Source organism: Caretta caretta, chromosome 1 (genome assembly GCF_965140235.1).
Source record: "Caretta caretta isolate rCarCar2 chromosome 1, rCarCar1.hap1, whole genome shotgun sequence".
Lineage (NCBI taxonomy): Eukaryota > Metazoa > Chordata > Testudines > Cheloniidae > Caretta > Caretta caretta.
In genome coordinates, this window is record NC_134206.1 from 328,122,426 (window position 1) to 328,135,674 (window position 13,249).

Consider the following 13,249-nt stretch of genomic DNA (forward strand, 5'->3'; position numbering starts at 1 on the left):
AAACTGGATGTATGCACTTGTTACTTTAATTAGTTTTCAAATAAGAATTTCAGATTTCACATAGATTTTTTTCTACTAAGAAGTTTTCACACTTAAAATGTTCAGGCTGAAAAATATAAGTCCCAAGCTTCATGAACACCCTTACTGTGAGAATACATGAACCCGTATACAAGACTGATAAACAAATAGCCACACCATAGAAACTACAAACTATGATGTATGAGCAGTCAGTGGGGTTTGTGCACCTGAGTCACTTAGGTGCTTGTGAAAATTTCACACTTACCTAAATGTGGGCTTAGAAGTCCAATTTTAGCCTCCTGTTTTTAAAAATATCCTCTGTGTATCAAAAAACACAACTGTAGCCTCTGTTGCTGCAAACAATTATGCACAAATTTAACTTTAAGCACTGGAGTAGTCTCATTGAAGTCAATGGCACTGTTGACGTGAATAAAGTTTATTAGTTTGTGTTTTCAGGCTCAAGGCCTTAATTTTCAATATTTTGATTTTTTACAGTTTTGTAAAATTCAGACAAGATACCTTTGCAATAGTATAATTAAAAAAAAACAAAAACAACAACCCCCAAAACCAGCATTTATAATTTGGTTCATTGTCAGGTTAAACTAAAGTCCCAATAGCCCAGATCAAATTTAGGTTTATAAAGCCTCAACCGGATTTAAATCAATTAAAAAAATCAAGTGATGTAAAGCAATGATTTAGATCACTCTGCCCTGCAGCTGTGGCTCCAATCTGTATACTCAAAAAGAAAAGGAGTACTTGTGGCACCTTAGAGACTAACCAATTTATTTGAGCATGAGCTCACGAAAGCTCATGCTCAAATAAATTGGTTAGTCTCTAAGGTGCCACAAGTACTCCTTTTCTTTTTGCGAATACAGACTAACACGGCTGTTCCTCTGAAACCAATCTGTATACTGACTCCCTCGAGTGCCATTTGTGTCCTTTACCACTCAAAAAAGGCCCAAGCTACTTGTTATGGAAGAGACATTGAAAGCCCAGAATGTCTGTTCCCTTCTCTATGTCAAATACTATGGTAGAACTGATCCCCCTAGACTGGGACTGCCTCACCTCTAAATGTTGTGAATAAGTCTAGCCAGTCAATTAGAGCAGAGGGCTCTGATGAAGCACACACTGGTTGGAAAGTCATTCACAGCAGAAGGCTGTGAAGATGGTTGTGGGAGAAGAGCTGCATTTAAGGATTGAATTTAAAGGGGCCTTTTGTTTCAACTGTCAGCTAGACTGAAGAAAAGAAAACATGCTTACAAACTGTCTGTCATTGGCCAGAAAGCATCAGAGGAGCTAGGGTGTTGGAATTTTTAATGATATTTGAAATTATTAATATGGGAAACCACCAAACATTAATTAACCATAAATTATGTTATTAAAGTCAGAGGCCAAATGGTATTTATATAATTGCCATAAACATGCTTTAAAAGCCTACATAATAAGCAATTTACTACATCCAAAGAGCAACAAAACATTTTTAAGCATTTGATCAAGATACTTGCAACTGGGCTAAACCCAGGGGTTTTTAGACCCATATTGGTTGGCTCCAGTGTGGTCAGGTAGGTATTAGCAATGAACCCTTTAAAAAACAAATAATGTCATTGCCAATTATTGACTTCAACTAAAATCTAGTTTGAGACAATTCACCCCTATTTTCAGTCTTAATCCAGATAAGATTTACAGCCTCCTTTCTTCCCAAGGCCTTTTCTTGTTGCTGACCAACGGCACTGTGGGAAGGTTTGCGCTTGTTTCTTTAAAGTCAGTTTTTAGGACATAAGAACAGCCATACCAGAACAGACACCAATGGTCCATCTATCCCAGTATCTTGTCTTTCAATAATGCCAGGTGCTTCAGAGGGAATGAACAGAACAGGTATCATCAGGAGATCCATCCCCTGTCACCCATTCCCAGTTTCTGGAAAACAGAGGCTAGGGACACTTCAGAACATAGTTTTGAGTCCCAGCAAATAGCCATTGATGGACCTATCCTCCATGAACTTATCTAGTTCTTTTTTTAATACTGTTATCGTCTTGGCCTTCACAACATCTTCTGGTAAAAAGTTCCACAGGTTGACTATGCATTGTGTGAAGAAATACTTCCTTTTGTTTGTTTTAAACGTGCTGCCTATTAATTTCATTTGGTACCCCTAGTTACTATGTTATGAGAAGGATTAAACACTTCCTTATTTATTTTCTCCGCACCAGTCATGATTTTATAGACCTCTGTCATATCCCCCCTAGTCGTCTCTTTTCCTAGCTGCAAAGTCCAAGTCTTATTAATCTCTCCTCATATGGAAGCTGTTCCATACCCCAGTCATCTTTGTTGTCCTTTTCTGAACCTTTTCCAGTTCCAATATATCTTTTTTGAGATGGGGGGTGACTACATCTACATGCAGTATTCAAGATGTGGGTGCACTATAGATTTATATAGAGACAATATGATATTTTCTGTTTTATCTATCCCTTTCCTAATGGTTCCCAACATTCTGTTAGCTTTTTTGACTGCCACTGCACATTGAGTGGATATTTTCAGAGAACTATCCACAATGACTCCAAGATCTCTTTCTTCAGTGGTAACAGCTAATTTAGACCCCATCATTTTATATGTGTAGTTGGGATTATGTTTTCCAATGTGCATTGCTTTGTATTTATCAACATTGAACTTCATCTGCCATTTTGTTATCCAGTCACCTAGTTTTGCAAGGTCCCTTTGTAACTCTTTGCAGTATGCTTTGGACTTAACTGTCTTGAGTAGTTTTGTATCATCTGCAAATTTTGCCTCCTCACTGTTTACCCCTTTTTCCAGATCATTTATGAATATGTTGAACAGTACTGATCTGAGTATACACCCCTGATGGGCACCACTATTTACCTCTCTCCATTCTGAAAACTGACCATTTATTATCATAGAATCCTAGACTATCAGGGTTGGAAGGGACCTCAGGAGGTCACCGAGTCCAACCCCCTGCTCAAAGCAGGACCAATCCCCAATTTTTGTCCCAGATCCCTAAATGGCCCCTTCAAGGATTGAATTCACAACCCTGGGTTTAGCAGGCCAATGCTCAAACCACTGAGCTATCCCTCCCCCTATTCCTACCCTTTGTTTCCTATCTTTTAACCAGTTACTGATCCATGAGGGGACCTTCCCTCTTATCCCATGACAACTTATATTGCTTAAGAGCCTTTGGTGAGGGACCTTGTCAGAGGCTTTCTGAAAATCTAAGTACACTATATCCACTGGATCCCCCTTGTCCACATGCTTGTTGACCCCCTCTAGTAGATTGGTGAGGCATGATTTCCCTTTACAAAAACCATGTTGACTCTTCCCCAACAAATCATGTTCATCTATGTGTCTGATAATTCTGTTCTTTACTATCGTTTCAACCAATTAGCCTGGTACTGAAGTTAGGCTTACCAGCCTGTAATTGCCTGAATCACCTCTGGAGCCTTTTTTAAAAATAGGTGTTACATTAGCTATCCTCCAGTCATGGTACAGAAGCTGATTTAAATGATAGATCGCATACCACAGTTAGTAGTTCTGCAATTTCACACTTTGAGTTCCTTCAGAACTCTTGGGTGAATATCATCTGGTCCTGGTGACTTATTACTGTTTAATTAATCAGTTTGTTCCAAAACCTACTGTAACGATACCTCAATCTGAGACAATTCCTCACATTTGTCACTTAACATGAATGACTCAGGTTTGGGAATCTCCCTCACATTCTCAGCTGTGAAGACTGGTGCAAAGAATTCATTTAGTTTCTCCACAATGGCCTTATCTTTCTTGAGTACTCCTTTAGCATCTCGATTCTCCAGTGGCCCCACTGTTTTTTTAGTAGGCTTCCTGCTTTTGATGTACTTAAAAAAAAAAAATTCTGTTACTTTTTGAGTCTTTGGCTAGCTGTTCTTCAAATTCTTTTTTGGCCTTCCTAATTATATTTTTACACTTCACTTGCCGGAGTTTATGCTCCTTTCTATTTTCCTCACTATGATTTAATTTCCACGTTTTAAAGGATGCTTTTTTGCCTCTAACTGCTTCTTTTACTTTGTTTAGCTAAAGTGGCACTTTTTTGGTCCTCTTACTATGTTTTTTAATTTGGGGTATACATTTAAATTGAACCTCTACTGTGGTATCTTCAAAAAATTTCCATGCAGCTTACAGGGATTTTACTTTTGGTGCTGTACCTTTTAATTTCTGTTTAACTAACTTCCTCATTTTTGTGTAGTTCCCCTTTCTGAAATTAAATGCTACCAGGTTGGGCTGCTTTGGTGTTTCCCGCTGCTCCCCACAGGGAAGTAAAATTTTATTATTGGTCACTATTACGAAGGGGCTCAGCCATATTCACCTCTTGGAAAAGATCCTGTACTCCACTTGAGAGGCAATTCTTGATTTACTCCCCTCTTGTGGATTCCAAGACTAGCTGCTCTAAGAAGCAGTCATTTAAGGCAGTGGTTCTCAAACTGTGGGTTGGGACCCCAAAGTGGGTCATCACCAGGGCTAGCTTAGACTTGCTGGTGTTTGAGGCCAAAGCCTGAGACCCACCACCCAGTGCCAAAGGCCAAGGGCTTCAGCCTGGAATGGCGGGACTCAGGTTACAGGCTCCCTGTCTGGGGCTGAAGCCCTTGGGCTTCTGCTTTGTTCCCCCTCCCCCGGGCAGTGGGACTCGGGCTTTGCTACCCCCACCTCCCCAGGGTGGTGGAGCTTGGGCGGGCTCAGGCTTAGGCTTCAGTCCCCCTGCCTGGGATCATGTAGTAATTTGTGTTATCAGAAGGGAGGCGCGGTGCAATGAAGTTTGAGAACCCCTGATTTAAGGTGTCAAGAAAGTTTATCTTTGCATCCTGTCCTGAGGTGACATATACCCAGTCAATATGGGGTTGAAATCCCTCTTTATTATTGATTTATTTTTTATTTTTATAGCCTCTCTAATCTCCCAGAGCATTTCACAGTCACTATCACCATCCTGGTCAGATGGTCGGTAGTATATCCTACTGGTATATTCTTATTATTCAAGCATAGAATTATGTCCATAGAGATTCTGGGGTACAGTTTGGTTTATTTAACCTTTTTAATTCATTTGACTCTACGCTTTCCTTCACATATATTGCTACTTCCCCACCAGTACGACCTATTGTGGCCTTCCAATATATTTTGTACCCTGGTATTATTGTGTCCCATTGATTATCCTCATTCCACCAAGTTTCTGTGATACCTATTATATCAATATCCTCATTTAATATGAGGCACTTAAGTTCACCCATCTTAGTATTTAGACTTCTAGCATTTGTATATAAGCACTTTAAAAAAATCACTTTTTAGTTGTCTGCCATTATGTGGTGTAATTGAATGGGTCTCTTTTTCATTTGACTGTTTCTTGTCAGATCCTACCCATATTTTATCATCTGCCATCCTCTCCTCCTCACTAGGATATAGAGAAAGTCCATGAATAGATACCCCCCTAAGGGATGTCTCTGTCAGAACCACATGCTATTCTGCACCGGTTGGTTTTCCCCCAGCCCTTAGCTTAAAAACTGCTCTATGACCTTTTTAATGTTATTTGCCCACAATCCAGTTCCATTTTGGTTTAGGTGGAGCCCATCCTTCCTGTATAGCAGAGTTCCCCAAAGTGTGTTGTGTGCCCTCTAGAGGAGCGTCCCCCAGGTCCTCTCTGCCCCCAGCCATGTTCCTGGATCCTGGCCGCTCACCTGGCCCCATCCCCAGTCTCGGTGCGGTTTCACTCCTGGCCCCGTGCCAGGCCCCAGCCTCGGTTGCTGGCCATGGCTCTGTTCCCAAGGCTGGGAGAAATGCCGGGAGCAGAGCTGCACCTGGCCGTGGGCCCAGCTGCCAGCCTCCACAACGGCTTGGCCGTGGCTCTGCTCCTGCCCCCAGCTGTAGCCCCAGCCATCAGCCCCCTTACTCCTGTCCACAGCCCCACTCCACCCTGAGCCATGGCCTGCTCCTGGTCTGGGGGGGTGGGGGTGGGCCAGAGTAGGGGGGGGCATGACTCTCAAAAGTTTGGGGACCACTGCTTAGGCTCCACCTGTCTCAAAAGATTCCCCGGTTCCTAATAAATCTTAACCCCTCCTTTCTACACCATTGTCTCATCCACGCATTGAGACTCTGCAGTTCTGCCTGTCTAACTGGCCCTGCATGTGGAACTGGAAGCATTTCAGAGAATGCTACCATGGAGATCCTGGACTTCAATCTCTTACCTAGCAGTCTAAATTTGGCCTCCAAGACCTCTCTCCCATCTTCCCTATGTCATTTGTACTTACATGTACCATGACTAGTAGCTCCTCCCCAGCACTACACATAAGTCTTTGTAGATGTCTCAAGAGATTCGCACCTGGGAGGCAAGTCACCATGTGGTTCTCCTGGTCATTGCAGACCCAGCAATCTGTGTTTCTAATGATTGAATTCCCCATTGCTATTACTTGACTTTTATTTTCTTTGTCTTGTTGCAGCTCTAACCATACATCCTTCCCACACTGCAAGTAATAGTAACGCTGCTTATTATTCTCACAGCGTTCTTTTGCTTGCTGATTGGGGCCTTTTCCTTACTAGTCACAAACCATAAAGCAACCATTATTTTCTTAACCAAGCTTAAAATAATGTTAATTCTTTTAATTTCATAGCCATCTCTACATTCTCCACCTTAAAACCCTACATGCTATGTGGGTTTTACATTAAGCATTTAAACATTCTTCTACGATTTTGCAACATCAAATACAAAATCAAAATTACAGTTACCACAATCACATAGAGAACTACCAAAGCTTTGAATCACAGTCCTCACCATGGGTGTAATCCCATGTCATGTGCTTCTGTCCACCAGGAGAAGTTAGTTAACTCCTGCATTCTCTGTTCTTGGCTATTAAGCTTTTAAAATCCAGGCTCAAAGGACGAATACAATGCCAAGACTTGGATACTGCTTTTAAAGCATACTCCTATAATCTGAATTCAGCCTGTAATTTAGTTATATTATGAAAAATGGGTTTGGGAAGTAAGGTCTTTCCATTTATCACTGCAGTGAATCTTGGCCAATGAAAATAACAGTTTTTGGGTCCATATCAAAAATGGTTACTTTCAGCCACAACCCAACATTTATCTTTGCCAGCATGAGCAGTTTTGACTTTACCAGTTCCCCAGTATCTGTACTGTGCTGTTTGGAGATTGCTTTAGGTGTCCCCCAAGTGCAAGCAATAGGACAAGTCTGGAGCTTTCCATACCGTGTCATTAGTTTGCAACAGTATCTGAGGAGGAGAAACAAACTCTTTTAAAATCTTATTTCTTCCAGTACTTCTACTGGTAATACTCTGACAATGGTTTCAGTGACCTGGGATGGATAGCATAAGGACCCCTGTGTCTATTCCACAATTAACATGATGGTATTGGACCTTTGTGAGGGTTTTGTTTTGTTTTGTTTTACACCGATCAGTATGATCTCTGCCATACCAAGTTTTCAATTTCTCTGTGGTGATAAAAGTGGGAAATTTACCTTTCTCTATATCTGTGCGGTGCCTTGATTTTGTGTAGTGCATACTCTCCATACACAGAACATGGTATGGCCCCCGCTATTGCGCTGCTTCGATGATATTCATTGGTTTGGTTAACTATTTCATTTACTTTATGCTGTACTTCCTTAAGCAAATTAATTATATATGCATATTATATACATTCAAAAGTTCTTAATTAATGAGTTCTTTGCTTTGCTCATTCATTGGGCTCAATACAGCTGCAGCCAGCTTGTGCTGGAATGCTTAGTCGTGTTCCCACCAGGTCTCTGTGTCTGCCTGGTTTCAGATTGATGCTCTGGCTTCAAACGATCCTGGTACATAACTGGCGGATAGGCCCCGCTGGCTTCACCTTTGAATTGATTCAGGTGCCTTTACCTCTGCATTTTTTTTAACAAGATCTTTCCCATAATCATTTGCCATAAAATTGGACAAACTGTTGCGGGCATATTCCTTTTGACAAATGCAGTGAAATCAAATTAAACAGTTATATGTATAAACTGAACATCATGGTACAGCACTTCTTTAAGGAGCCTTAATATCAATTCATCACTGGATCCTGCCTCCATCTTGGGGCATTCTCAGTTTTTTTTTTTTTTTCTTTTCAATTTATGGTATTTGTTCCATCCTTAGTTCTACCTTCCCTGATTCTCTAAAGGGTATATATTAATAAGCCCTTGTTTGATTAAATTTTACAGGAAACACAAAACATGTACTATACCCCTTATACCTAGTATACACAAATGGAAAGTTCAAGGTAGCATTCCCAAAATAGGGATTGGTGCTGTGATTGTCAGTTCTTACACAATCACCTTGTTTTTACTTGTCCTCAGGTCACTTGCAGAATTGTATGTGATATCCAGTAGCATTGTTTATTTCACACCATAACTGAATTGGACTTTCAGCTGTCATTTCAATATATCCTGAGATTGGGATTGTTGTTTCTGCGTTTTATTGAGTCACGTTCTCCAGGCACAATCACACCTGCCTCTGTACACTACCAACAGCCTGCAAAACAAAACACAAGTTCTGATGCTCCCTTAGTGGGAACCCCTAAACAGTTTTAACTGAGTAGCATGTAGCCATCAATCCTTGCTTTTAGGTCCTGATTCTATCCATACTAGATACATTGCAGCACTGGCTATTTGTATTATATAGTAAGGGCCTCCCCACCTTGATGCTGGAAACAGAGTTATCTGGGATTAAATGCTTCATGATTGCTGTTTTTCTTGCTCGCTTCCTCATGTCTGGAATAAGGTTTTACTTTTACATATACCGCTGAATTACCCAGTTTAGTTGCTCATTTCCATACATAGCACAAAAGGGCTTGATAGCGTAAAGGCTTGTTATCTGCACTGGAAAATAAATTCATACTCCACCAGGGGAGGAATGTTAAGGCATCACAGATCCTTTGAGAGTCTGAGCATATTATACCAGCCAGTACTTGTCCTTTTTTACAGAGTGATAATGCCTCCGCAGCAGCAGCCAATTCCACATACAGTGCTGAGTGTGTACTACATCTGCACTGCACAGGTTCAGCCTAAACCGAGGGAGCCCAAATTGCAAATTCTGTGACTGGGGTCCCTTTTTTGGATGACCCATCAACATGCATTGTCAGAACCTCGAGGTGCAGCCCTTCAGAATTTAAATATAGTACTGCATGTGATGTGTTGTCACCTCTGGGGTGCAGTCTGGGAGCTGTGGGAACTGCTGTGTTCCCTAACCTCCCCAGCTGGGCAGGCTTCACTCCCCACACAAGGAAACACCTGAGGAACAAAGACTGAACCGGGGGAAGTACTGGAGGGATTTCTAGCCTGTGTATGGAAACTTGGAGGACTGCTTGTATCATCAGTCAGGGTGAGAAATTGCTAATTCATGTCCAATCTATCTAGTATGTTAGGTTTAGTTTGCGTTTTTGTTTATTTGCTAGATAATCTGCTTTGATCTGTTTGCTATCTTAAAATCTAGCTTTTGGTAGTTAATAAACTTGTTTGTGTTACCATAACCAGTCACTGCGCCACACTACATGTTATAATAGGGGTGAGGGCCACTTTTCCAGGACACTCATGTGGAGTAACTCAATTAACAGTCCTGCAGGCAAAGGTGAGGGTTATTTCAGAGGACAGACTTCGATTTGGTGCTCTTCCAGTGGCAAGGACCACTGTGTCAGTCTAGGACTAGACACTGTACCATCTTTGATTGACCCAGACAAAAAGATACTTTAACGGAGTATGAGCAGTGAACAGTTTTGTGTGTCCTAACCCTATCAGATATCTAAAATGTGTCAAAACATGTTTTTCACAGGGGCTGTGCTGATTTTCAACTCAATTCAGTACCCTGTAAACATAAGCAATAGGTTCTTTTTTTCCCCCGTGATGATAGTCCTGAGTTAACACAGCTGAAATGGCTGCGTCCCTGGTTGCTAAAAGCAATCCAAAAGGTTTTGTGTAATCTGGTGTGAAGAACTGGAGTTTGTGTTAAAACCTCTTTAGACTGCTTGGGTATGCTGGGATGTGTCAATTCCCACCTACCTTTTCAGGAGCTTGTACAGGGGTGCAGCGATTGCTTCATAGTCAGAGATGAAGTCTTGACAAAATCCTGTCATACCCAGCGGGGGATAGCAGTGCGGTTTCTGAGGTAGAGAAGGGCAGCTCCAAAATCACTTAACTTTTTATTTGTCAGGAGCTTGCTGGCCAGGTTGCAGGGTTAGTCCCAGGAAGGAAACCACCTGCAAACAAGGTTTACAGTGCTTTTAAATGGCTTTCCCTGTCAGCAGTATGCATCAGAATATCATCTACGTATAGCACATCATTAATAGATTTAACCCAAAGCAATTAGTTGTATTTGTTTACAACCTAGGGCATTTCAATCTATTATACAATTACTTAGTTTTAATACAGTTATTTTTTCCATTTACAAAACATCACCAAATAGATTTTCATTCCCTAATAACATTTACTTTACATCACAATTAATCATAACTTTTGGATAAGATTTTTAATGGTTCCATTTCTTATATTCCCTGATCTTGATGCTGGGTTGGTTTCTGCTTCCAAAACGCACAGCCATCTGAAGAAGAAAACACAAACTAACATTGCTCCTCTTCGTAGCCTTTATAGGATCTTAATTAATTAGCATGTTTTGCTTACATTACTTTTACCCCTGTTACAGCATACGCTGCATATTCCATGGGGGAAATGCATGTTCTTTCCATAGTTTAACTTCCACTTTTATTTGCTATCACATTATATTAGCCGTGTCAGTTTTCACATGAAGTGTAACTCTTTGATTTTGTGCTTCAGCATTCCCATGAATTCTTATCAAAGGGACTGTCTGCTTACTCAGGGCCACCTTAAGGCTCAGTGTTCCTAACATTTCTTCTCTTGTGTACCTCACCCCTGCTATTGCTCCAAAGGTGCACTATCTTTTTAATTTTTCATTCTTCTCACGCAACTCTTTTAGTTGCTGTTTGATTACTGAAAAAGGATCAAGATCTCTTCCCACTATCCAGGTTCTGGCCACCACAGCCATGTCCTCTAGTCCTTATTTACATGATATTAAACTTTATAAAACCATTGAGGTACCCCAAGGTAAAATAACGCTAAATAACAAAGCCAAATAACACTAGCTACCTGTGTTTGACAAAAAAGTCTGTCAGTTTTGCAACCTTGAATGAAAGATGCAAATAGATTTTTAGTGAAATCTTTTAAAAGCCAATTCATTTTAAAAAGACAAAATAGGGATTTACAAACCAGGAGTGTTTGTTTAGGTCCTTAAAACCTTATGTAATTACATAAATATATTTACATTTTTTAAAAAAACATTTTTCCTTAACATCCATTGCACTGCTTTAATTGCCTTTTACACAGCTGTACCCAGATTACATTCCCTTGTGCATTCAGAGGCAAATTCCAATGGAAACCCCTTATTTCCTTGTAGTGATTTTGACTAAATCGGCCATAGTCAAATGATTTAAATCAGAGTGAGCTGTAGCTCAGGAAAGCTCATGCTCAAATACATTGGTCAGTCTCTAAGGTGCCACAAGTCCTCCTCTTCTTAAATCAGAGTGTCTCTGTGCCTGCAGCAGTCATTTATAATTGATTATTTATAGACCATTCCTTTGGGAAAAGGGCCCATTGTCCTTCAGAATAGCTGAAAAGGCTTCTGGGGCCAAAAACAATGGTGGTAGTAGCCACCACCTGACCCCATTGTATAATTTGTTTGACTACCAGGGTTCCACCCTGCATGACTATACCAAGTTGTACTGCCATAACTGGGTTTTATTATCAAATCAAACACTCGCTTCTTATAACACTTTCACACTTTAAGGTTTCCACAACCCCTGACTGTTTAATTCCCTCCAAACTCTGTCTGCAGTGTTAATTTGTGCAAAAGCTCCTTTTAACCCCCCCCCCCTTCTTTAAATCTCTCTTTCCTTAAATCACTTACTTATCTCCCAAAGTGACACATTTATCAGCCAATTTCTCTTGGCTGCACTGAGCTTATCTTTGTGCTTTTTTGCACTCATTCTTCAAGGTGGTGCACTTTGCCTGCAAAGAGTTGGCCTCCAAGTACAGTTTGCTGTACAGTTAGCCTCCAAGTTTGCCAAGTTTACAGTTTGCCGTACTTGCAAAGAGTTTGCTCCAAGTACAGATCTTTGCTGTGCTCTGCCAGGCATTCTTTTACATAGTGATCCAAAGTACCTCCCTGTAGTCCCCTTCTGTTACTGAATTTCTCTTTAGAAGAAACTTCTGTACTTGCCCCAGAGGATCGGTCGTTACCCCTTCACTCTGGGGATTCAGAGCAACTGAAATTAAAGTCTGGCATCTCTTTGTGGTCTCCAAAATGCTAGAATTAATATTTGAAATTATTAATATTAATGTGGGACACCACCAAACACTAATTTAATCATAAAATCCTTTATTAAATCCAAAGGAGTTATACAGTTGCTCTAAACATTCCCCCAAAGCCTAAATAATAAGCGATTTACTACATCCAAACGGTAACCAAACATTTATAGGTATTTAATCAAGATACTTACAACCAAGATAAACCTAGGGTGCTTAGACCCATATTGGTTGGCTCCAGCGTGGCCAGGCCGGTATTAGCAACGAACCCTTTAAGAGTTTACTTTTTATACCCTTTAACAAACAGGTGATGTCATTGCCAATTACTGATTTCAGCTAGAAACCAATTTGAGACAACTCACCCTTATTCCAGTCCTAACCCAGATAAAATGTACAACCTCCTTTCTTTCCAAGGCCCTTCCTCTCTATCTCTTCCCCTCCTTCTTGCCAACCAACAGAATAGTGGGAAGGTTTGTTTTTGTTTATTTTAAGTCCATTTTTCTTTGTGCCTCACACAGCTGGCGATTTTTCAAACATCCCCCAACCTCCTCCCACAGAATGAAGGACAAACTTTTCATCCCAACCTGCGGATCCTCCAGCTCAAGACTTGGCTCCTCTGTGGTTCCAGCACATAGAGAACTGCTGTTCCGAGGAGGTGCAGGAAGTGCTACTACACAATAGAAAATCAGCTACCCAACTCGCTTACCTGCAAAGTGAATTAGGTTTCAGGTTTGGTGCAATTCCAGACAAATTACCCGGAGTCTTCCACCTTCCCTGTGGTATAGGACTATATGCTGGATCTCAAGACGTCAGAGCTATCCCTCAGTTCGGTCAAGGTACACCTTGCAGTTATAATAGCTTTCCATCAGC

General features: G+C 40.9%; 1 protein-coding gene and 1 long non-coding RNA gene across 12 annotated transcripts in view; one reads left to right on the top strand and one right to left on the bottom strand.

Moving 5' to 3' along the window:
* SRPK2 (SRSF protein kinase 2) overlaps positions 1-13,249 on the top strand; it is a 310,269-nt gene that overhangs the window by 290,158 nt on the left and 6,862 nt on the right. The gene's annotated exons all lie outside the window — the stretch shown is intronic.
* On the bottom strand, positions 6,153-10,254 carry LOC142070643 (uncharacterized). Its single transcript, XR_012666588.1, has 3 exons — positions 10,064-10,254; positions 8,345-8,540; positions 6,153-7,271 (listed from the first exon to the last, which is right to left on the bottom strand). It is a non-coding gene; the product is annotated as an uncharacterized LOC142070643 (long non-coding RNA).